Below are 27,255 nucleotides of genomic sequence, written 5' to 3'. Positions count from 1 at the left end.
ATTTGGTGTTTATGGCAACGTTGACAAGAGACGAATGCAGTCAGAGACCACCAGACAACTGGATTCGAACAACACACCTACGAAATTGATTCCAGCCAGCAACAGTGACTGCAAGAAGCATCCCTGGCATTCGACGAATATCTTCACAAACCGTACGTCGTCGCCTCAGATGTGCAGGGATTGTCGCCAGAAGACCCGCCAGACGTCCCATTTTGACAGGAAACCACCGTCATGCGAGTCTACAGTTGTGCAGACAGCGTCTACGCTGGACGGCCATGCAGTGGGGACGAGTTCTATTCACTGACGAGTCTCGTTTTCACCTCGGCCACAGCGATGGACGGATTCGAGTGTACCGACGTCGAGGTGAACGTTATAGTGTCATGGAAGGATATCGGTTCGGGGGAGGCAGCGTTATGGTATGGGGTTGGGTTACAACAAGACAGAGGACCCGTTTGATAGTGATAAAGGGACATCTCAATAGACAGCGCTACCGTGACGAGATCTTCGGCTTCGGCTCGCTCCCCTGATCTCTCACCAATCGAGCACATGTGGGATGAGATGGATCGGCGCCTGGTCCATTCCAGAAGACGAAGATGTGTTGCTTGCATCGCAAACAGAGTGAGTGAGTGAGTTTATGCTTTACGTCACATCGGCAATATTTCAGCCATATCGTGACGAGAAGTTATACAATATTTAAACATGTATGTAAACCAAATAAGAACCTGTCAGCGAAGGACAGTAAAATGCATCGCAAACAGAGGTGGACACACACGCTATTGATTTGTAAATTGACATTTTGGCATGTTCATGTTTGTTTATGAAATCACGCATTTTCTGAAGTCAGTATGGCAAATTAAACCATTTGAACACTTACAGGAGTCTTATCTGTTGCAAACCGAACTTGTTTCAGATTTGGTAAAAAAAATAACTTTGAATAAGAATTAATGAAATGTCACAGGAACTTTTGTTGTTCAGTAAACTATTATATATGCCTTTCCAAACCCATTAAATCCATTAATTACATGGAAGCTTCATTCACAGAGTATTAATGACATCCAGTACCGGTGGCAAAGAACAACACACAATAGAAATGCGTTGCTTCATTTTTTACGGAAGTTGAGGATTACAAGCAAGGTAAAGAATAATAAGAAAAAAATATAGTGATAATCAGAAAACATAAAATATGGTGAACTCAAAATATATATTACCTGATGAAAATGAACATCATTCTCTATTGTGACGTCTTGAAGCAAAGCCACCCCTGCAGAGGGCTGCAAGAGGTTCCTGCAACGTAGGAAAGTACGTTATAAACTACTGATTACTTTATAATGTCCTCACAAAGAAGTTCTCACAACAGGAGACGATATTATTTGAAGCAAAGAAAAGGAAACCCTTGCATCCCGGAAAAAATGAAAAATGACAACGTGCCAGAGCAAAACATCACCAACGTGGGAAAAGGGCAAAAGCACATTTGGATGACAGCAAAAAAACGATCAAAGCGCTATACATGCGGAAAAAAAACCTTTTAAAAAAGGTAATGATGATAATACCATTTTTTTCCAATTGAATTTGACATTAAAGGAGAGTAAAACAAATGTATTGTAAAGATATAAGCCATGTTACGAATATGCCAAAGAACATTTTGTGACTTCGTGTGACAAGATAAATGCACAAGATGTGGCACAGCACATCGTCGATGGTAGATATGACACAGATGAATTGACTCATTGTCAATGCTCTTGGGCAATCGCAAAACAAAGATTTAATGGAAGATGCAGACGCTATTGATCATCAGTATAGGGATATTAACAAATTACAATCATTTGACAGCAAAGATTTGTTAGACTATTGAAATGTGTCACAGGCATAATCTTCAGGGATCCCCTAGTCTTTGGCAATCCTGTATATGTAAATCACTGTTCATACGATTCGTGCACACGGGTCTTTCGGCACATTATGGTTGAAACCAGTGTAGGAGGTGGTAGACAGTTGACAATGGTTGGGTGTGATGGGCTCCCCTTTAACCTGGCATCTCGACAAATTACCTGACTCAAACTATCAACGCGCTATATGTCAGGAGTGTTACAGTGGGTCAGATGACTTTCGACTACACATGGTGACGTCACACAACAGGCACGATTGCGACATCTGTGGACTTCTGGCTTTTCATCGCCTGTTCCTTGTCCCCGGTCCCGGCCATAAGGAAATTTACATGGTTCGTGGCCGATTTAAGTTGTTCTGGCCCATTGTCATTTAAAGTTTGGCAGGTATGCAAGGCTATATAGATCACCTAAGGCATTGTCTGCATGTGAGATCGGCTCCGATCACCACAAGGCGTGGCAGACACTTGAGATCTTGCTCCTTGGAACAACCAGGGATTTGTTGTTACCATATGTCAGAGATGCCATCCGCAAAGAACAAATTCCAGCAGCAGATGGATACGCCAAATGGATGCTCACTGTCAAGAATGACAATTACACATTTATGGTTGATTCCATTCTTACAAATGCACTGTGTGTACCTATTCATGTACATCATCAGTATAGTATGATACATTATGTCCTTACAGGGAGTTCCATGCCCTCGCCTCGCCGCAACCGATGTGTGTGCTTTCCTTGAATCATTGACAGACTTGAGAATGTAAGTAAATATGAAACATTTACTAAACGTGTAATCGCCCGTGTCTGTCCCCACCACCAATACCCCAACGCCACAATGAATTTAACAACAAACAAGTACATTGAATTATATCATTTTAGTGAATATGTCGAGGACAATGGAAGGGAATTGATTTCAATTTTTTAAGGTCTTTGTCCTTCACATAATGGCCAGCACATCTGTAATCTACCCAGTATAAGCACTGGGCATCATCGCAGCCGATCCAGGGATCCTTCTCTTCGTCTCCCGGTCCATCCCTCTCAATCCCACTGCGATTTTCGGCTAAAGGTGTAGTCTACAAAATTGACTGCAACTGTGGGCAATCTTACGTAGGTGAAACATCCCGCCCAATCAACACCAGAATCAAAGAGCATAAAACCTCCACCATCAAATCCGACAGCAAATCGGCCATCTCGGACCATATCATCAACTGTCCCAATCACATCATCAACTGGGACAACGTCCAAATCCTCGCCAACAACCTCCTTGACTTCACCAAAAGAAAACTAACAGAAGCAGTCCATATTCGCCGCCACAACCCATCAATCAACAGAGATCAAGGCTATTTCATCCCATCCGCCAACTATGAACTCATCAACCAATAATCACCTGTTTATTGGCTTCATGCCCCCATTGGCTTCTAGCTATGTGTTTTCTGTCCATCGTGTTGTGATAGCATAATCCCTTCGTTGTCACACCTACCTATGTTATCCCACTCATGTATGCCCTTATTGTTACTGTTAATCCTCTATTGTTAATCATCCACTTGCTATATATATTCTGCACTATGTCCCTCATTCAGTCTTGCTTGACAACGGTATAAGGATCTATACCGAAACGTCGCCTTTTACAGTATCAAAGAAGTTGTTATCCATAAAAAATTGTGTCTATCTTGTCATCCGTCAACTTCTAAGTAATGCCTATCAAACAAAAATGGCATTGAGGTGTTCCGTGACATGCCGAGGATGTTGCGGATGCTGTCGTTAACCTACCGCAGGGACATCAAGGACGGCAGGAAAAGCCTGTTATTAACATTCCTGCGTGATGTTGCAGAGGCACTGCAAAACCTGCATGTGTTTGAGACCGATGGTATGTTTATGCTTATATCTTTACAATTCATTTGTTTTACTCTTCTTTAATGTCAAACTCAATGGAATAAAATGGTATTGTCATCAACAATTACCTTTTTGAAAAAGTTTTTATCCGCATGTATAGCGCTTTGATCGTATTTTTTGCTGTCATCCAGATATGCATTTGCCCTTTTCCCTCGTTGGTGATGTTTTGTTCTGGCACGTTGTCATTTTTCATTTTTTCCGGGATTCAAAGGTTTCCTTTTCTTTGTTTCAATTAATACTGTTGTGAACATTTCTTTGTTAGGACATTATAAAGTAATCAGTAGTTTATAAGGTACATTTCTACGTTGCATGAATAGCGTTTCTTTGAGATGCCACAAAAGAGATGATGTTCATTTTAATCAGGTAATATATTTTGAGTTTTCTGATTACTATATTTTTTCCGATTATTCTTTACCTTGCTTGTTACTGTGGATGGAGTTGCTGCTTCTTCACCGTCCCGTACACATCACCATAGAATGTGTTGTCGTCGACTATTACTTATTCATTTTGTGGAATATATGATACATCCCCCGACATCTGGTCATGCGCAGTAACCAATTGCAGATGTCGGCTACCCATGTGTGCTTCGTGTAAGTTTGGAACGTATATTCCAGCGTTTAGTGTTTTATTTTAGTGAATTGCTTGTGTATTTTGACGTTTATCACATCTCGGCTGTCGCTATTATGTAGGTCCATGAATTGGATTTGGATTTGTCAGTCGTACTCATGCCTGACAACCCCTTTGCGGAAGTACGCATTAAAGGTACACTCCCTTGTTTTGATCGATTCACCCTTGCAATTGACAGAATGATCTATGGTATTGTAGCTCATTTCATGTATTATAGTTGGTATCATATATTATACCGGACCTGATACCGCTGCCTTGTAGGGCATACAGACAAAAGAATACTGCACAGGAAGAAGAAAACGCCACCCAAAGAACCGCAGCATAACATCAGACTTTTGCCACCAATTTACATGATCACTGGGTGCCAACTGCAACTATTTGAGGTCTCAAATACACGATAGTCGCTATGTTACTTCGTTTTTACTGTTGGTAGAATACTGGAGGTACTCACAAGTACTTGAAATGTCCTCGTGACTTACCGAATTCAGTATATCTTTAAAATCAAGCGACTTGATGAAACGCGTCCTCGTCAAACATCCATTGTACAGCATGTGCTCTACCCAAAGTTGTGTTTGGTCATTCTCGTCTGACTGCTTTACAACGATACTAATGCAAGTCAAATGGCCCAAACATCACTGATAGTAGCCCCGAACAGGAATAGTGATTCGCTTGGAACACAAAGAATTTCGGAATGCACGTGCATTTCGAGCATATATCAGAATGTGAACGAATGCGTTTATGTCCCATTACGTCGGCCATGGTTTAAACAAGGTAGACCACTCGGACCCCATGTTCAAGCGTTGAAATGCTGAGATTAACTTCGAGTGGTTTAACATGTACTTAAAGCATGGGTCCTTTGTCTTTGACCGGGCATTAACCAACTGATTTCTTAGTTGAATACCACTTAGCAATAGAAGTTTTCCCCCTTAAATTTAACTTGAGGATAGGTCAATTTACCGAAACACGTGTGTTGTAAGTGGTACTCGAACCGGCGAAGTCCTTACTTTGAACAGACGTATACATGTTATCTCAACACTTAAATAACGGTTACGCCGAAAAGGGGTTCTTGGTACCTCCAGCAATGACATTCCCAGGTTCTGTGTTGGAATTCTAAATAAATGCTTTATGCTTGAAAACATTGAATGAAGTAATGCGTCAAATCGTTTGATATCACAATACATACTAATCGATATCCCACTTACTGTTTACAAGATAGAAGCGGTAAATAGATACTTTGTGCGCTTTCAGACTTTTTCAAGATCGGTTGTCAAACAGTACAAGACAAGGCTCCATTGAAAACCGGCGCCACAGAACCTTCTAAAAAAACTGAGTAAATGGTCTTTAAATATTTTGAGAGAAGCGAAATGGTTTCTATGTTAGTGATATGGCAGGAGGGGACATCGATAATGGACACAACTCTCGTGCTTTGATTAGATGAAAAAAAAGCTTCAAAGAAAACAACTCTATCCCCCTTCTGAATGAGTAAGGCAATACCATCAATAGACACAAACATCTTAGGATTCTGGTAAGACAGTTATTTGAAACGGTATTTTTTCAAAACTCTAGTATGCTGCTATAGCAAATGTAATACCTAACGTTAAAGGACCTGTGAAGATCCGGGGTAGAATAGGTCTTAACCAACCCATGTTTGCCGTAGGAGGCGACTAACGTGATCGGTTGGTCGGGCTCGCCGACTTGGTTGATGCATGTCATTGTTTCCCAACTGCGTGGATCGATGCTCATGATGCAATCACTGGATCATCTGCTCCAGACTCGATTACTTACAGACCGCCGTCATATAGCTGGAATATTGCGGCGTTAAACAAACAAAACATAACGCTAAAGCCAGAGAACAACCAGTCTCGATTATCCCACGAAACAGATGCCTTTGAACGTAAAGCTTTTGGAGTCTACATTTCACAACTTTGAGATGTAATAAGCATGCGCATGCATTTTCAATGACGCTTTCACAGAGCGTCTTATGGCTCTTGCTCAAAAGTTGTTTGATTAAGGTTACAACATTCAAAGCATCAGTAAAGCTTTCAAAAAGGCAAATTATGTCCGATACAATTCCATATTTGGACATGTACCGTATGTCCCCGTGTTTTTTAAGATGAACAATTGACTTGCCCTTGTTGGTGTTTGTGGCGGGTGCCACCGGCCGATGAGTTAGGATACGCTCACGTTTTTGCGAACCCCTTGATATCATCACTAGTTTATAGTGATTCATAGACAGATGCTGAAGATGTACATATAGTCGGAATCGTACATTGAACTCTGCACTTAGTAGATATGAACCGCCTCCGTGGTCTAGTGGTAGAGCGTTCGCCCGGAGAACGGAAGGTTCGAAGTTCGATCCCCGGCCGCGTCATACCAAAAGACGTTAAAAGATGGTACTTGTTGTTACCCTGTCTGGCGCTCGGCATTAAGGGACTCAAACAAGGGCTGGTCGGCTCGGAGAATACTGTGTCTGAGTGGGGTATTCATGTTAAACTGCATGCATTGTATCTCAGTGGGCTAGCACTATAAATCGGCATCAGTCCGGACTAGTACAAGCAGCCACACAAACACACGTGCATGCACGTCGCTATATAAGAGCAATAATCTTGAACGCAACGGGAAACTCCATTTCACCTCACCTAGAAGATATGTCATGATGATTGAAATGGTCTTTTCGTTATTTTATGTAATAATTTACATTTTACTACATAGACATATTGGGAAATCACTCAGAACGACCTATTATGACCCCCAACGAAGATGACAATAGAGTGATGTCATAGTTGTTTTTAGTAAGCATTAAGCGAGCTATCGTTAAAGATAAAATGATTAACACGTTCAGCATGTTATTTTAATCACGTCGAATGTTTTATGATCCGACTCCTTGTCAAAGATTGTTGACTGCACCGCTTCATGTCGGCAAAAGACTTCCTTAAAATGTGTCCTACAAACGTGACAGTTTGAAATGAGCAAAAAAAATAACAAGAATCATCAAGACCTTATTGCTGCCAACACGAACCTGACATTTGAGCATTATGTGTAGTGTTATATTTCAAAAGATTTCTGTTGAAAAGTATTAATTATCTCCAAGTTAGGTCATATTACTCAGAGGCGGTAGTTCTAATATTGAAGTTACACACGAATTTAATATATTTTACATAAATCGTATTGAACTTGTTTTGTTTTTGTTTTGTATTGTTAAACGTCACACACATACACATATGGATATACATGTGTTATGTACGGAACTGTTCTTGGCCAATTCTTGTCGGTGACGGAAAAACGATGGTTTGAAAACGTCCAAATAACGTCGTTTTTCCGTCCAATGACCATGACCATATACGAAAAAAACGACGTTTTCGTGTTTGCAGTGCGATACTGATAAAGGATCATAAGGGATGTTTTCTAAAATGCCCTCTTCACGACATTTGCGAGAGAAAAAAGTGTAGAAGAATGCATTCGCAAGTCTTCGGTACGGACTTCGAGGATTCGAATCGCAAAGGCGACCAACGTTTTTCTTAATTTGTTTCAATCATCAAAGTAAATTAAAGGGGAAAATGAAGTTATTTAGAGCCAGGTCAAAGGAGCCATGCTTTTAAGTGTAGGATAGGGCACAGGTCGCCCAGTTGTATAAGGCGCCGCGATTCGCTGTGCAGCTGCTCTTGGGCACGCCAGAGACCCTAGAATGATTGTGGGTTCGAATTCCGGTTAGCCTCTATTATGTTTCTAGGTTTGTCAGCACCATACCTGTGCTCGTGGGTTTCTCCAAAGTGGTAAACGTCCGAGACCTGTAGGGCCTTCTCCTACATTCAGCCTGCACATACTCTAGCTTCACAACATAATGTTGATCATATACCTGCCTCACCTCACCAGAAGTCAGGTCTGCAGTGTGATCCTGTGTATAACCATATGTAGCGGAAACAGACACTAATAACTGCAACAACTCCCAGTTTGAATTAGCATAATACAAATACTTTAATGATTTTTATTTGCACATTGTTAACTTTATATTCGTGATATTATCTACATAAAGGGGACAAGTCTGTTATTTTGTGTAAACACAACTTGAACATAGCACCATGATGCGTGTCCTTCACAAGACCACACCACTGTTCTATAACCTTGTTCTTATAAAACAGTATTAAATAAGCCGCTGGATATTAGACAAGGACGTCTATCTCTCGTGTAAGCAACCGACGTTTTTACGTTTCTTCTATTTTATAATTGACAGATGGAATATGATTGATGGATGGTTATACAAATCTCTATTTTGAAATTGAAATGTTTTTTAAAATGTTTTTAATTCATGTTTTTCCTAAGAAAGAAAGCAAAAAATAATACCAATCACAGTTTATACATACTCTCCGACATCACTGAAAATGAAGCAGAGGCAGTTTGCATCGATTCATACTTCATATTCGTAAACTTCGTGCAGTCTCTTGCACGATATCACTTACATCATATTATTTCGAAACTTGACAAGTGTTCACATTGTAATCGAAGTGATTTATTTTTAAAAGCCACCCACCGTGATGATTGCCGTGTATGTGTGGTCAATGAGGTCACATTTTGTTAAATGTGTTTGTTTGTTGTTTAACGCCGCACTCAGCAATATTCCAGCTATAGGACGGCGATTTGTTAAAAAAAAAATCGAGTCTGGACCAGACAATCCAGTGATTGACATCATGAGCATCGATTCACGCAATTGGGATACGATGACATGCATCAACCAAGTCAGCGAGTCTGACCACCCAATCCCGTTAGTCGCCTCTTACGACAAGCATAGTCACCTTTTACGGCAAACATGGGTTGCTGAAGACCTATTCTACCCCGGAATCTTCACGGGGAGCTTTTAACAGTATTCCAGATATATCCCAACGTGTCAGCTTGGGAGAAAAGCAAGAGGTGTTTGTCATGACACAGCATTTTGGTGTATGATTTATTGATACATGCCAGGATCTACCAATCACTTGGTTATTATCAAAGAAAACTGTTAGAGCCTTTTTTAGGGGCTATGAGAGGTGTTTCCGTGCCAACCTTCAACCAGGACGTAAGTGGTGAACAGGAACCACAGGGTGAGGTGGAATTAAGTACATTAACACAGTAGTAGTTGTTGCTACCAGATATAAAATAAGTGAGTACGGAAATTGCAAATGATATGGGCGTAATGGGAAGGACAGCAAAATATAGAAATTCCACACATCTTGCTAACATGACAGTTTTCTTTGAAGATTGAAAAGACATTCCAGTGATAAATATCATGACCATCGATCCGCGCAATTGGGATAGATGACATGAATCAACCAAGTCAGCGAGCCTGACCACCCGATCCCGTTAGTCGCCTTTTACGACAAGCACAGTCACCTTTTACAGCAAGCATGGGTTGCTGATGACCTATTCTACCCCTGAATCTTCACGGGTCTAATGTTATAAGAATCGATGAATGAAAGAAGTTTTCGTAATGAACATTGACCAGGTCTGGGCTACCCCTAAAACGAGCTATAATAGATGAAATGAGCTACAATACCATAGATTATTCGGTCTATTGCAAGGGTGAATCGATCAAAACAAGGGAGTGTGCCTTTAATGCGTACTTCCGCAAAGCGGTTGTCAGGCATGAGTTCGACTGACAAATGCAAATTCATATTATGCATAGACGAAAGCCCACGCATCAACATAATAGCGACTGCCGAGGTGTAATAAACGTCAAAGTACACAAGCAATTCATTAAATACATAAATAAACCCACAAAACGCTGAAATGTACCTTCCAAACTTACACGAAGCACACATGGGTAGCCGACATCTGCAGTGGGTTACTGCGCATGACCGAATGTCGGGTGAGATATCATATTTTCCGCAAAACAAATAAATAATAGTCGACAAATTCTATGGTGATGTGTACTGGACAAAATCAAAGTTGGGAACAGATAATATTCATTGCCTTTCCGTGGAATGCAATAATTGCCCCATGGAGTAATGTCATTGGTCGAAAAAAAATACACAAGTCTCACATTGGGGTATATAAAGGCTCAACATATCAGATAACATACTCATCACATGAAGCAAAATGGAAATGTCTGACACGGAATCCGGTGAAGAAGCAGCAACTCCATCCACAATAACAAGCAAGGTAAAGAATATGATCTGAAAAATAAGTGATAATCAGAAAAATATACAATATAATATTTGTGACATAAGCAACATTGTAAGACGAATACGTGATTTAAAATATATTATCTGATTAAAATGAACATCATTTTCTATTGTGACGTCTGAAAGCAACGCCATCACTGCAGAGGACCGCCAGAGGTTCCTGCAACGTAGAAATGTACGTTATAAAACTACTGATTACTTTATAATGTCCTAACAAAGAAATGTTCCCAATAGGAGACGGTATTGTTTGAGCCAATGGAAAGGAAGCCCTTGAATCCCGGAAAAAAATGAAAACGTGACAACTCGCCAAAGCCAAAATTCACCAACGTGGGAAAAGAGGAAATACTTATCTGGATGACAGCAAAAAAAGATCAAGTGCGCTTTACATGCGGAAATTATTTTTTTTTCAAAAAGGTAATTGTTGATGACAATACAGTTTGTCAATAAAATGTGAAAGTAAAACAAATGAATTGTAAAGATATAAGTAAACATACCACTGGTATGCACACATCTGTCAGGTTTTGCAGTACCTCTGCAACGTCACGCAGGAATATCAACAAAAGCTTTTCCTACTGTTCTTGATGTCCCTGGGCATCCGCAACGTCCTGGGCATCCGCGACGTCCTCGGCACCCATGTCACGGATCTCCTCAATGTCAGCAAGGATAACTGCTTTAATGTCCTCATTTCTCCGGCAGCTTATGTCAAAATATTTATCACGGTCTGTGGTAAATATGAAGACGACTATATCCTGGGAAGTGACAACATCCTGGCAATAATCCGTCCGGTTCTTCTTGCATTTTCGTGCCTTGACAATGCGACGTGGACACCTTGCTCCTGGGGACAGGACAGGTAGCCATTCTGTGTAAGGATGTCTCCTCCACATGTCACCCTCAGTGGACAGGTCCGTTACGTGCATGTATTCGTATATTGTATATTCCAAAACATGCATCATCTGTTGTTTCATCTGTTCCATACAAAATGTATATATTGTCAACAGGGTATGGAATTAGCCAGTTTAACTGGAGCTGAGGTATATGCAGAGGTTACAACTCCCACCCATCAAGCATTTCACTGGGGCACGCCAGCAATGGTCAATAAATACAAGGTGAGTACATATATTAAAAATATTAATACAAATAACATATTTACCTGAAATTTATTCCGTTTGAAACGTACTTACATATATATATTTATTACTGAATACTGTGAATTAATTTGTTTCTTTTCATAGGCAGAAAAAAACACTACGTGCAACTCTTCCGAGACATCAGGGGTCAGGTTCCCTTCTCCTGGAGAAAGTACCCATCACAGGGAACAGCAGACTGACCTGTCCCACTTAAGAAAAACAGACGTAAATCGCTGTTCCCTATGTGGGATCGAGAGGGATGGGCCGGGGGACGAAGAGAAGGGTCCCTGGTTGGCTGTGTTGGTGGCCAGTGCATATACTGGGTACATTACAGATGTACTGGCCATTATGTGAAGGACAAGGACCTAAAAAAAAATTAAAATCAATTCCCTTCTATTGTCCTCGACATATTCCATAAAAATATTTTATACAATGTACTTTATACATTGTAGCTTTGGAGTAGGGGTGGTGGGGACAGACACGGGCGATTACACGTTAAGTAAATGTCTCATATTTACTTACATTCTCAAGTCTGTCAATGTTGTGGAATTTCCTATCCCATCTCGTGGGTGTTGGTAGGCCAAGGGGCATCCATCTTTTTATGCGACGGTTGCTGCTTTCTAAAATAAAATCACCCCCTTCACCCTTGCTAGGATGGCCAGAGACAGACATCGATGTAGTGCGGTCAAGGAACGCACGCACATCTGTTGAGTCGAGGCGACGGGATTTGGAGGGTAAGGACAGAATGTATCATAATATACTGAAGTTCCTACTTTCGTATACAATAATTGCAAAGGGAGATAATTCAAATGAAGCGTTAATTCCAATATGATAATATCGTTGAATGATTTAGAATGAAAGTAGGTTTTAAGTACCTGATCATGAACGTCAGTTCTTCATATTGTGTCATGTTGATGACGTAGTACAAATCACTGACACGGGTTTCACTCTCCGAGCAAGGTCTTGGTTCCCACGCCTCATTCCCACGCTCGGAATAGATATACACAGAGTACATATGTCCGAATGGAATCGACAATGAAACTGTAATTGTCATTCCTGACAGTGAGCATCCATTGTCATATCCGTCTGCTGTTGGAATTTGTTCTTTCCGGATGGCATCTGACATATGGTAACAACAATTACCTGGTTGTTTCCATGAGCAAGATCTCAAGTGTCTGCCACGCCTTGTGGTGATCGGAGACGTTCTCACATGCAGACAATGCCTTGGGTGATCTATACCCTAGCATACCTGCCAAACCTTTAATGACTAAGGGTCACAACTTAAATATGGCACGAACCATGTTGATTTCCTAATGGCCCGGGACCAGGGACAAGTAACAGGCGACCAAAAGCCAGGTGTTCACTTATTTCACAATCGTGCAGGTTGTGTGACGTCACCATGTTTTTGTCGGAAATCATCTGACACACTGCAACACTCCTGACATATGACGCACTGATACGTTGAGGCAATTAGTCGAGATGCCAGGTTAAAGGGAAGCCCATCACGCCCAACCACTGTCCACCACCCCCTACATTGGTTTCCACCATAATGTGCTGTTAGACCCGTTTGCATGAATCGTAGGAACAGGGATTTACATGAACAGGATTTCCAATGATTAAGTTTGGTTTGGGCATGCTCATTGCTTCACTAATTGCATATTTTCCCGAACATGTGTTATTTTTAGTGAACTGTACCTCATCAACATTTTGTACTTCATATTCTACCTGTCTTACGCAACTCTTATTTTCTGTAGGAGGGGCACCAATGGCATCTCTTATAACGCTACCAAGCTCTTGTTCAGAGAGGACAATTTTAATTTATGCATTAAGGAAGCGCATCCTGTGTTCTCTGAACACCCCCACAAACATCCCTTGCAGCTATCATGGCGGATTTGGTTTCTGCAATAACAGCTGGTGTGTACACTAACCACTTGTAAGGGCAGTACTGGGGGCCTTTTGAACAGATGTATTTAGGTGGGGCTCCGTATGCAAGATGGTGGGGATAACACTGATAAGGGCCTTGCAGTCATACCGGACGCGCCAGTTCCTTTCAAGGACCTGGTTATTGTCGAAAAAGGTAACCATATCCCCCAGATACTGAACATTTAATAGGCTCATTGCAAATAGTGTTAAGCTATTTTTAATGGTACTGTTCGAGCCACAAGGGCTTGAGGCTGCATTTACACTACATCCACCCTTACTACCTGTCATGAGTTATAACATGAGATTGAGAACAAACGTTAGTGGGGCCACAAGTTCACTTTTACATTTCCTATCCCATCTCGTGGGTGTTGGTAGACCAGGGGGATACATCATCATAACTGCTCATAGCATCGCACTAGACTGCCCATTTTTTGTTTCCCTAATGCATCCGTTATACCTATGGCACCCTACAAAAAGGCAACTGTGACAGTATTTCTCTGTTCTAACCAGTCTTTGCCGTCAAAGGATTGTAATTTATTCATAGCTCTAAACTCTTAACCAATAGCCTCTGCATCTTCCATTAAACTTTTGTTTTGGGATTGTCCTAGTGCATTGGCAATGAGAGTCAATGCATCGGTGTCATATCGACCATCCACAATGTTCTGTGCCACATCATTCGCATTTACCTTCACATACGTAGGCACAACATGTTCTTTGGCATATTCATAATATAGTTGACATAAAAAGTTCTGGGTTGGCGTTCAGAGATGCCTGTCCCTGAGGCTTTGTATGACTGCAACTGATTTTTTTGCATTTCCTGATGTTTTGTGGACGCAAACTACTTTATGATTTTGTCCCGTACACATCACCATAGAATTTGTTTATGTCGACTTTGAGGAAGTACGCATTAAAGGCACGCTCCCTTGTTTTGAGCGATTCACCCTTGCAATAGACCGAATAATCTATGGTATTGTAGCTCATTTCATCTTTTATAGCTAGTATTATCTATTATAGCTCGTTTTAGGGGAGCCGGCGGCGGATAACTTTTTCATTTCTGCGTCTAGCGCGGCTGTGGCCTGAGAAAAAGCCTCACTCGTAAACAAATCGACTTGTCGCGCATTCATTCTCAAGAAACCTTGAATCCCACAAAAAGCTGCATTAACACTCAGGGACTGATAGTTTCCACCATCTTCTTAGAGAATTTCAAAAACAATCCTCTAGAGCGCCTGGATTAGGTAACAGTCTGACATTTCAAGCAGCGCACTTGTAAAACACTGGTTTGGAAGATCCACATTTTCAACAATGGGATGTTGCAATCGTTCTCTCTGCCATCTAGCAAACAGTGATGTGGCCCACTCATTCCTGTACTTAGTATTAAGGGGTACAGAGTCTTTCAACTCGCCTTGCAGCTCCTCAAAGCCAATTGCTGGTAGAAAACGAAAATTATTGTCCTTCGCGTCCAGATCATGGGAAAACTTACTTTGCACAAGAAAAATGCCATCATCCGAGTCCATTTTCATGAGTCTGAGAGGCAACCGCACACTGCAAACAACAGCGACCATGTGCCACTCAGGCAGCATTCAAAGCGCGTGCATTTCGAGGCACGGGCAAGCACGTGACGAAATGGTTAGCTCTGATTGGCGCACTACCGCGGGGTACGATCAATATGATTGATGGGTTAAAAAGGTAGAGAATAGAAACAAAATTTCATAAACCATTACAAATTCTTTTCGGTTAATAAGTCGGATAAGGGACTCGTTTCGGTCTTTGTGCCTGGATGCAGACCCGAGGGGGGTCGAGTTGGAAATAAAGACCCCGGGGCAATCCCAGTTCATTCCATCGTCCAAATTGGTTTGCGATTATCCAAACACAAGCAACATATTCACAAATCAGTCATATTACCAATTTGCTTAGCATGTGCCATGGGAGAGTTCATGCCTCGGGGTGTTTTCAATAACTGTCCCATAAACTTCATTTTAAACAGCAGTAAGTATTTTTTTTAAATCATCCTTGTGCTCCCATTGACTCAAAATGCCCCTCTTTACAAACTATGTGGAGTCATAAATCCGCACTTGAAGGTTGACCTCGCCTCAGTGCATCGAATCATGTTTATATTTTTGTTCACTTTTCTGTAACCTATTTGTAAGATAGATTAATCCAAAATATTATTTGTCAATTTGTTCAGAGAATAAAATTATGTTGATGTTGACATATTTTCAGCTTTTGTTGTATATATCCAATTACCGACAAAATACCAATGTTGCAATGTCCTTTCGCGAAACCAGAACACGTCAAAGTAAGCAAACATTGTTACGACATTATTCGGCGAGACCAGTAAAGAACAAAGTATGAAATTATAAGAATAGAACGTCAGTTTGGATGGGTTCATTGAAGTGTAAACGGTTTAAAAGCGCTGGTAAAATTTTTGTGTGAACCAGCTCGCAAACTGACGTTCAATTCTTCAGAGACATCAAGCGTACGGTTTTCGACGATTGGCGTAGTGTCATGTTAGACATTTCTAATTAATGCGCATGGCTCCACATGATTCGTAGCTAAGTTCGGTGCAGGTTTTACTTGATTGCTCTACTTCTTCGGACTCTGCTGGTCACTGACTGTGTACCGAATAATTCACGCATTGGCGTTCGCCGACTACTTTCAATCACACGAACCTCATGTTTCACATCACCTCGTGCTTTCACCCCACATTTAGCTGACACGTTGTGATATAACTGGAATACTGTCAAAAGCTCCGCGTGAAGATCCGGTGTAGAATAGGTCTTCAGCAACCCATGCTTGCCGTAAAAGGCGACTATGCTTGTCGTAAGAGGCCACCAAAGGGATCGGGTGGTGAGGCTCGCTGACTTGGTTGATGCATGTCATCGTTTCCAAATTTCGTGTATCGATGCTCATGATATCAATCACTGGATTGTCTGGTCCAGACTCGATTATTTACAGACAGCGAACTTGACCACCCGATCCCGTTACTCGCCTCTTACGACAAGTTCTGTACAGTGAATTGTATTAATTGCAAACTTTGTTATACTTAATAAGGTATTATGAGTATTAATGAGTTATCTTTAGTTTTTTTTATGAACGCATTTAAATAATGGCACCGTTCATGTTTTTGACAGAGACATTCATGATCATACCACGGTGAACGTCTATAGTTATCGCTGTAATATTGCTGAGTGCGGCGTTAAACACCAAACAAACAATACATGTCAGTGGAAAAAGCTGTTTGACCAAGAGCCTACGCGGGTCAGTTTTTCACGTGAAGGTAAATAGCGTCATTTCTTACACACATGTGGGTGAGAAATCCATCTGAGATAACTGGTATCCAACATATGTGTGAGATCCAATCCAGGCCCGTGGTTGGCTACTTCATGGTGATGAACTGTTGTCAGATTATGACGAGATACTTTCCTGATCGCAGTGAGTGGGTGAGTGAGTTGTTTAACGACGCTTTTAACAGTATTTCAGTTATAAATCGGCGTGTCAGCTTAATGTGGGAGGAAAGCCCGAAGTGATGCAGGTCTCAGACGTTTACCACTTCGGTGAAACCCACGAGCACGGTTATGGTGCTTGCAAACATAAAAACATAATCGGGGCGAAGCGGGATTCGAACCCACAATCATAGGTTCCTGGCGTGCCCAAGGGACGCAACTCTACACAGCGAATCGCGGCTCCTTAGACGACCGTGCCCCCTCATGATCGTAAGTCATTGCTAAGTTACATGTGATTCAGTGGAATGACTGATTGGTTTTACACTGTTACCCCCTTGATGCCACAGCGAAATATATGTCCCTCCTCATCAACACTCACTTCGAAGTCGAATAAAATTCAAAATACATCACGCACACTAACACACTTCACAGTTTTGAATTCTCTGAAAATTAGGTACATCGTAAATCTCGCCATCTTTTAGACATTACTGACTCATTCACGGCGTTAACTATTTACTGTATGTTTAGAAATCTAAATATCGGATATTTACTCGAAGAATTGAATTTTAAAAAAAGCATATTAATTTGTGATCACGAGTAGATTTCTATCTGTTTTTCATCCAATCACCAATGATAATTCTAAAACGCCGCCGATAAGTCCTCAATTATTTAGAATGAACGCCGAAGTGTTCATTCCGCCCTATTCAAAATAGCGTTACAAAATCAGATTTCATGTATGCCGGTTATGAGACGCCTATTACATCGCGTATATTACTCAGCTGCGATGCATGCATCCCTGAATTCCTCATACATTTTGGAATCAAATGACAAATGGTCACCAACACAAATTATCTAGATGAAATCAGGAGAAATAAATGAGGTGTGGAAGGCTGTGCTTAGAAAATGTACTCGATGAAATGTTAACAAGCAAAATTCAGACTTTAGCCTGTGTAGCATTCGCTCCTATTTTGAGCGATCAATTCGTCTTATTGTTGCATGTATTGGTTCACGTGATTGTGAATATTCATGGGAAGAGTATCGAAGCAAGATTTATGGAATTACAAATATGTACATTACAATAACAGAAATCGTTAAAGTTTCCGTCCTTTGTGACGCCGTGTCTGACGCAAAATCACGCTCAACGACGACGGTAGATATCTGCATTTGCAGACAAATTCTCTTGGTTACAATGGAAAGCCTAAAAACAAATATCAGGATGCAGATTGTTTCTGATTATTAACATGTCACATTTATAAATATAAGATCCCTCGATCAACGAAAATCCTCCTGTGAAAATCCCGCGTAGTTGAACACGCCATTTCGAAAAAGTCGAACACCGGTTGTCATGTCATATGGAAGTAAACGATGTTTTACAGATTTGGTAATTTCTTTGATGTTAAAATTATTAACTCGTCATCCAGCGGGTTCTTATGTCTTATCTCGTTTACATTCTCATCATCACCTTGATAATCCACAGATATAGCGGACTCCTTTTTGTGTAGGGTCACATTATTTATGAGTAGTAGGCAGTACGTCGGGTGACGTCACGCTGGTAACCGTTGTGTTTTGTATTGATGCGCCACTGCAATCAATCGTGAGAATAGACAAAATGCATTGATTCGTGTTAAAAAGGTGCGATTTCGCTCGTTAGATACGTTTTGAAACAACTCGTTGAAAGATAAATGGTATCTGACAGATACTCGTGTAGTAATCTCTATATAATCTGCCCGTCACATCTACCCTAACGCCGCCCACGTGCGTATTTACGTCTTGAAATTGATAACATAATATCATGCAAACATTTAATGACACCGTATGTTTCACGGGCCCTTTCCTTTTATGTTTAGAAAATGAAGTTGTTGTATGATAGCATATTATGGCACAAGGCTCGTAGGCTCTTTACCGAGATGATATTCCATTATCTGACAACCATAGGAAGACACCTACACATGGATCAATGTTTGAGGCATTAGTGTTGTTCCCTATCTCTAGACACACGTGTGGAAATCAACAATGTGAAGCCAACATTTTACCTTCTGTGGGTATATTGTTATACGGAAAGCATGTTGTTCGCAGGGCATTAGCGCTTGAGAGAAATGACGGACATCATCTGCGTCAGTGTTGTACACGTGTGAGGAATCGAACCTGGATCTTTAACGTGACGAGCGAACGCTTTAACCGCTCAACTACCCCACCGCCCCATAATGAGCTCTGAAGAGGCATCACCGTTCCGGAACATTTAATTCATAGCATATAAAAATAAAACAACAAATACACACTGAGCGAGATACAATCAAAACGAGTGGAGATCCAGTTCAGCCATACATGAGGTGAGCTGAATCCCATCTCAGACATACATGAGGTGGGCGGAGTTCTAGGTTAGACGTACATGAGGTAGGCGGAGTTCCAGGTCAGACATACATGAGGTAAGCGGAATTCCAGGTCAGACATACATGAGGTAAGCGGAATTCCAGGTCAGATATACATGAGGTAGGCGGAGTTCCAGGTCAGACATACATGAGGTGGGCGGAGTTCCAGGTCAGACATACATGAGGTAAGCGGAATTCCAGGTCAGACATACATGAGGTAAGCGGAATTCCAGGTCAGACATACATGAGGTGGGCGGAATTCCAGGTCAGACATACATGAGGTAAGCGGAATTCCAGGTCAGACATACAAGAGGTAAGCGGAATTCCAGGTCAGACATACATGAGGTGGGCGGAATTCCAGGTCAGACATACATGAGGTAAGCGGAATTCCAGGTCAGACATACATGAGGTAAGCGGAATTCCAGGTCAGACACACATGTGGTGGGCGGAGTTCCAGGTCAGACATACATGAGGTGGGCGGAGTTCCAGGTCAGACATTTATGAGGTAAGCGGAATTCCAGGTCAGACACACATGAGGTAAGCGGAATTCCAGGTCAGACATACATGAGGTGAGCGGAATTCCAGGTCAGACGTACATGAGGTAGGCGGAGTTCCAGGTTAGACACACATGAGGTGGGCGGAGCTCGAACTCAGACGTACATAACACAACCGAAATTCCAGATCACACACGTAACTACTTTACCATCTTATTTCGTTAAATTTATTCCCATAATTTACTTTTTGGGGGATACTCAGAAGCGGTCTTATTACTCCCAAATCCTTTAGATCACATACACAATAGGTTAGCGAAAGTCCAGTATTGCACTGGATCACAATGGGCATACCTAATGGGGAGTCCGTGGTAGAAACGGTCCCCAGCAATCGATAGAAGCTAAGGACCACTAAGGATTCATTTTTGGTTGGATAGTTGGTTTATTGTTTAACGCCGCACTCAGCAATATTCAAGCTATATGACGGCGGTCTGTAAATAATCGAGACCAGACAATCCATTGATTAATATCATGAGCATCGATCCAAGCAAATTGGATCGATGGCATGCATCAACCAGGTCAGCGTGCCTGACCGCCCGATCCCGTTAGTCGCCTTTTACGACAAGCATAGTCACCTTTTACGGCAAGCATGGGTTGCTGAAGGCCTATTCTACCCCGGAATCTTCACGGATAGATACATTTTTTACTACAGTTTATTATGACAGATAATATAAGAAAGGATTGTCTTTAACTGTTTTTGAGTAGTATATGATGATCGCGGATCATTGCTCATAATTATATCAATCACTGGATTATGTGGTCCAGACTCCAGGATTGAATATTGCTAAGTACGGCGCGAAAGAAATAGCACACAAGTGTATACACTGAGGCTGATGTTCTTCATGTTTCAATGTTCTTAATACGATGCATATGTGCCGACCGACAAGCGCGTTATCTACAAAGTATGTTGGATATAATCAACATGGTCTGCTAAACATGGATTACTATTATCAAAACCAGACACCACTGAATAATCATAGGAACGAGTAATAAACAACAGAAACTTAAGTATATTGCTTTCGATATGCTTCTAAACTTTAGTGAATAAACACTATTTAAAAAATAGCATACAAACATTTTTACACTTACATAAATGAACGCAATACGTCATGCCTAAATGTACATACATATATACTCACACGCAAAAGAAACGCAAGTCGAGTATGCAGTATACATGTTTTTTTATTTTCAACAGTAAAGACAAGAAATACTACTAGGGCAAGATTGACAAAAAATTGACTGAAGACAGTTTAATGGATTAAAAGGCATCTGACATAATTGTTTTTTTCAAATGTTAAGGGCTTACACAGTTTCGGGTCAATACCCAAAATGTCAGTCAATACCTGGTGTGACCACCATTAGCATTGATCACTGCTACACATCTCCTGTACATTGAGTGGATCAGACATGATTTGTGAAGGCCCTAGGGATCCCCCTGCACACATCCAGAACACCTGTGCGTAGTTCATCGGCAGTGCAGACGCCTTTGAACCTCATCCCACAAGTGTTCGATGGGGTTCAGATCAGGGCTGAGGGCTGGCCACGGTAGAACACGGATGTTGTGTTGTTGCAGAAAGGCCATGGTAGCTCTGGCAACATGGGGATGAGCGTTGTCCTGCTGGAAAATGTGTTGATGATGTTGTGCAAAAAATGGAACAACGTGGGGTCTGATCACTTGGTCGATATACCGCTGAGCAGTGACGCCGTGTCCCCGACCTTGACCAACATTCAGAAAGCACATGGGTCCAAGTCCAATCCCTGCCCATATCATGACGCTAGGTCCACCCCATGGATCCCTTTCCACAACGTTTCTGTCAGCGAAACGATCACCTCGACGCCGCCAATTTCTTACTCTTCCGTCTGCATGGGAGAAACAAAAGCGACTTTCATCAGAGAAGATGACACGCCTCCACTCACGATGACGCCAATTGTGATGACCCTGTGCCCACTGATGCCGTGGTTGGAGAACAGGACGGCGTGCTGGTCGGCGACATCTGAGGTTGTCAGAACGGAGACGTCGGATCACAGTGTCCCGGCTAATGTGTCGATTATGTGTTCCTATGGTCTGTCCAGCACTTTCACTTGCAGTTTGGAACGGATGTCGCTGGTGTTGACGGGTAATCTGCCGATCTTGTCGAGGTGTGGTGACCCTAGGACGACCGCTCCGAGGAAGGTCATCTGTGGTCTGTGTAGCATTGTATCGATGCAGGAGACGGTAAATTGTGGTTATGTTAACGTTGAAATGACGGGCAATATCTTGGACAGACTCTCCAGCTTCCAAACGTCCGATAGCCTGGTTTCTCTGAATTTGAGTTAGGCGTTGCATTGTTGACCAAGGAGTGGTAGGTCCAAGAATCGGCCACAGTTTTATACCCACTACAGTTCGTGACAGTTCGTGCATTTTCGATTTCGCGAGAAATGGGTGCATGATGACCACATATTCATTGAAATGGTGCGTTTTGGCGATTCGTTTTTTATGTTGCGTTTTTACTCGGGGCTTCCAAAATGCAACCAAAAATATTGATAACACCATCAGGCTTCACTACATGCTTTAAAACTCGTATCAATTTATGGTTCCGTGTTTGTTACCTATTTGCTTAAAACCACTTGCGTTTCTTTTGCGTGTGAGTATACATTTACTTTAAAGTGTGTCTACATGAAGTTTGTCGACATTTTGTGAAGGTGATGCTTTGTTACAGTGCCCTTAACTGTCGTCACGACAAGTGAATATTGCATACATTTTTTACGAGCGATATGTCTCATTAAAAGAATTTTCATTTTTATCGACTTCAGATTTCTCAAATCCGATTTCACTTTCAAACACGTTATTGGTTATTTCACTCAAGTCGATTGTTTGGGGAAGCACGGCGCATGACACCAGTAAAGTTAAAGAGGTGACCTGCCCTACCACCAGTCGTGTCTGACGGTGACGGTGACGGTGACGGTGAGGGTGACGGTTTAGCACATGTAATATAAAATATTATATAAGTGTGCTGGTTACCAATATTTAGATGTGCCATCTTATGTGTGGACACGTGGAGAGGTGCAAGGTTGCCCATACTAAATATGGGCACTATATTGGCGCAGCTCACAGAAAAGAAGCATTGGTCCAGACAGAAACAACATGGAAACTGTAAATCTATAATTACAGGTGGATCCAAGGATGGTGAAGTAGCTGCTAGTGCCACTGTCATTGGATCCAGGACAATATCTTCAAGAATACCAGATAACAGCTCCAGATTCACAGCAAAAGCAAACGACATTTCAACAGCAATAATATATATCAATAACCAATCTAAACATAAACAATTCAGTATTTTTTTAGATTCTCTTTTGTGCCTTCAGGCTATTATAAATAAGTCATCTAAACATACTCTTTTACCTGAAATTGTTGAACAAATCTTGCTCCTGGCCAATATGACATCGTCTTTTGTTGGTTACCCAGTCATGTTAGAATCATTGGTTTGTTTGTTTGTTGTTTAACGCCGCACTCAGCAGTATTCTAGCTATATGACGGCGGTCTGTAAAATAATCGAGTCTGCACCAGACAATGCAGTGATTGACATCATGAGCATCGATCCACGCAATTGGGATCGATGACATGCAAAGGTACTGTAAGTCCCCATGGTCCCTGGTGTGGTGATCTCCCTTTAGTTACTGACGATCTCTAGCCCATTTTTATATTGTGTTGTTCCTTACTACTTAATGCTTTTAAATGTTCCGCAACTAGTTTTAAATCTTATCTGTGATATTCTAGTTCTCATACTGTCCTTCGATGACAGATTTTTATAAAGTTTAAATATATGTATATTTCATGTCTAATTTCTCGTCACGATATGGCTGAAATATTGCCGATGTGACGTAAAACATTACCTCACTCACTCACTCACTCGATGACATGCTTCGACCAAGTCAGCGAACCTGACCACCCGATCCCGTCAGTCGCCTCTTACGACAAGTTCTGTACAGTGATCTGTATTAATTGCAAACTTTGTTATACTTAATAAGGTATGAGTTATATTTAGTTTTGTTATGAACGCATTTAAATAATGGCACCTTTCATGTTTTCATGTCATCATCATGCCACGGTGGCCGTCTATAGTTATCGCTCACTCGTGTCTTCAACACAAAAGCGGCTTCTAAAATAGCACCAGTAATAATACGACTGCACCAGAAAAGAGAACACAGTGCCGATTTATCTAATAAGTCTTCCCACATATACATGTATTCTTAATGATTACTCAAGGGGTCTGACTTTGTGCAACAGCTTATTTGTAATGCCAAAATGTACAGGTAGATGCTGCGATTCCAATCGAGATCACACGACACACTAAATGCCCAATAAATGAATAGTAACCGATTTGATAGTCAGTCCCAAATCTTCCATTTACAATATATATGTCCAAAATTATTTAGTAATTTATCAAATGGATATCTTTCCTTCTCAAATTGTGTAAAACAAACTTCTAATTATAAGTAATCATTACCTTTAACATGGTGAAGACCGCCTCCGTGGTCTAGTGGTAGAACGCCCGCCCGGGGTTCGATCCCCGGCCGCGTCATACAAAAAGACGTTAAAAGATGACTAGGTACTTGTTGCTACCCCGTCTGGCGCTCGGCATAAAGGGGCTAAAACAAGGACTGGTCGGCTCGGAGTCAGTATACTGTGTCTGAGTGGGGTATTCATGTTTAACTGCGGCATGGTATCTCAGTGAGCTAGTACTATAAATCGGCATAAGTCCGGACTAGTACAAGCAGCCACACAAACACACACACGTACATGAAGTCGCTATATAAGTGCAATAATCTTGGACACACCGTCCAGCGTCACACCGGGTATACTGTTCATGTCTCCCAAGTACAATGATAGAAACTGCTGGGTACTCTTCCAGTGTACTCAATTAAAAATACAGCAATCTCTTTCCCAATTTGTCTATCTTTGTTATCATACCAGGTCGATCTCTCCGGTTCGATATATGTAAACACACATCATGTATCTCTATCGAAACCGAACATACGTTTTTCAAAGAGAATAATTATTACAGCATTTTCTCCGTATCGAACATCAATAACATATTGGGACATTTATGTCGCTGGTAAACAAAAGAGTTTATATTCTGAAAAATGTCACTAAAGTCATTTTCTTGACCATGTTACATATAGAGCAACAGAGTCATGTTGAGATACAAACACAAATTCATTATCGGACAGTTTGTTGTTTAAACCTATATTCCAAGCTATGTGAGATATGTTTTTTGCCTGTGGACTTGCAGCCCTGGCAACCCCGCTGTTTCCCTGAGACTGAGGTAACCTTTGACCTTGACCACAGCACCCGCTCCTGATCCACAGCTGAAGTAGTGTAAGTCCCCGCAGTCCCTTGAATGGTGTCCTCACTTTGGTTGCTGGCGATCTATTGATCACTTTTGTTATTGTGTTGAATAATGCTTTCTTCCTTAAAATGCTCTCAACTAGTTTCAAAATCGAAACTGTGATAATCTAGTTATAATACTGTCCAACGCTGACAGGTTTTATTCAATACAAATTGTAACATAAGTATAATAATTATAATCATGAGTTCTCGTCATGACATGGAGATACTCACTCACAAGTCTATATATCCTACCAACTAAATAAAGCGACAAAACCCTTTCCATATCCAATAGAAATCTCTGGATAAAGCAGAGTCGATTGTACAATTCCCACTATATCATGAGCATGTGTTTATGAATCACTATCAAATAGTAATGATACTAGGTGTTCGCGAAAAGAGGAGCGTATCCTGCCCCACTGGTGGCACCCATCACAAACACATGCAAAGGCAAGACAATTTTTATTAGCCTGAAGACATGAAAGGGAATCTGAAAAAGATAATGAATTGTTCATGTTTTGATTGGTTATTAACATATTTCAGAGCTGTTAAAATGGCGTTTGCTTCTGCTGTGAATATGGAACTGTCAGCTGGCAACCGTGAAGATATTGTTCTGGATCCAATGACAGTGGCACCAGCAACTGCGCCACCATCCTTGGATCCATCTGTAAATAAAGATTTATAAGTGTCATAAGTGTTTCTTAATTGATTGTATTCTTGTTTATAAATTAGTGGGTTTGTGCCTGATTTCTTAAGTTTAGTTAATGTCAGGTTGACAGCTGGCCTTACAATTTGCCAAGGAGGGGATGATAAAAGTTGAAAGAGAGCTATATCCAGAAAGTTAATTTAGCAGCGCAAACGACAGATTTGATTCTTTTTCCAAGTGGCGGAATAAGAGTTGATTTCTTAGTGTAAAGATCTTCGTGAAGAGGATGGAATATGCATTCAAAAGCTGGATTTGACTGATTAGAATGTAATTCAGTGACGAACTGTAAGGGTAATTTCAGACGGCGTTGTTTTAGGGATGGCCCATCTGCTTCCACATATAGACTTTGAATGGGAGAAATCCTGAAGGCTCCACAGCAATGCCTAAGGCCGTGATGGATAGTATCTAGTTTTTGTAAATTACTTTTACATGCTCCACCATATACGATGGAGCCGTAATCAAGCTAGGAACGGATCAGTGATCTAAACAAGTGTAAGAGGATTGTCTGATCTCCTCCCCACTTAGAATCAGAAACTACTTTCAATACATTAAGTACCTTCAGACATTTAGCTTTTAGGTATTTTATATGCGGTAAGAAAGTTAGATGGCTGTCGAAAATCCAAGAACTTGTCCTCCTGTACCACTTTCATAGGGGTGCCATTCAAAAATAGTTCAGGGTCTTTATGCAGCTTTTATTTTCTGCATACAATTTTTTTGTTTTTGATTTAGAAAATTTAAAACAAATTTTCAAGACACTTGTGTGTTTTATTGAGACCGGTTTGTAACTGCCTCTCTATGGAGAGCAACCTCCACGTGGTGAGTGCTGGGTAGCGCTAATCGCTCTTCCCCCGTGTGGACCCGGGTTAGAATGTGTCCTCAGCACCCAATTGCTTGTCGTATGAGGCGACTAAATTGGGCAACCCATTTGCCGTGGGTTACGCCTGTGTCGATGGAAGAAGGGATTCTGGTGGTTGAGGGCACTGGAGGCAGGAACAGTTTTCCTTTTGCCCAACACACCACTTCGACCCTGACTTCACCTGGACGGGTGGTAGAATGGGCCCGGTTCTATCAATCACCTGGTCACACCATTCAGTGTGCATGGAAAAGTGTCACCTAGGAAATATCATATCAAACACTTTTTCATGATGAAATATGATAATCTACTTATGCAAATCAAAGTATTGCCTAGAGTTCTATGCCAGAAGGCGGTGGC

At 41.3% G+C, this 27,255-nt stretch overlaps 1 protein-coding gene and 1 pseudogene across 1 annotated transcript in view; both read right to left on the bottom strand.

Annotated features, from left to right (window-relative positions):
* The window catches only part of LOC139462058 (KRR1 small subunit processome component homolog), a 100,760-nt gene that overhangs the window by 61,640 nt on the left and 11,865 nt on the right, over positions 1-27,255 (bottom strand). Inside the window, exon 2 of the mRNA XM_071243559.1 lies at positions 1,209-1,284. The gene's annotated coding sequence lies outside the window, so the exon portion shown is untranslated. The remainder of the gene's footprint in view (positions 1-1,208; positions 1,285-27,255) is intronic.
* LOC139461644 (uncharacterized) lies at positions 10,656-11,529 on the bottom strand (annotated as a pseudogene).

This window comes from Haliotis cracherodii, unplaced genomic scaffold (genome assembly GCF_022045235.1).
Source record: "Haliotis cracherodii isolate W230 unplaced genomic scaffold, xgHalCrac1.p SCAF_15, whole genome shotgun sequence".
Lineage (NCBI taxonomy): Eukaryota > Metazoa > Mollusca > Gastropoda > Lepetellida > Haliotidae > Haliotis > Haliotis cracherodii.
The sequence above is the reverse complement of the archived record's forward strand: the minus strand, read 5'-3'. Positions and strand labels throughout refer to the sequence as shown.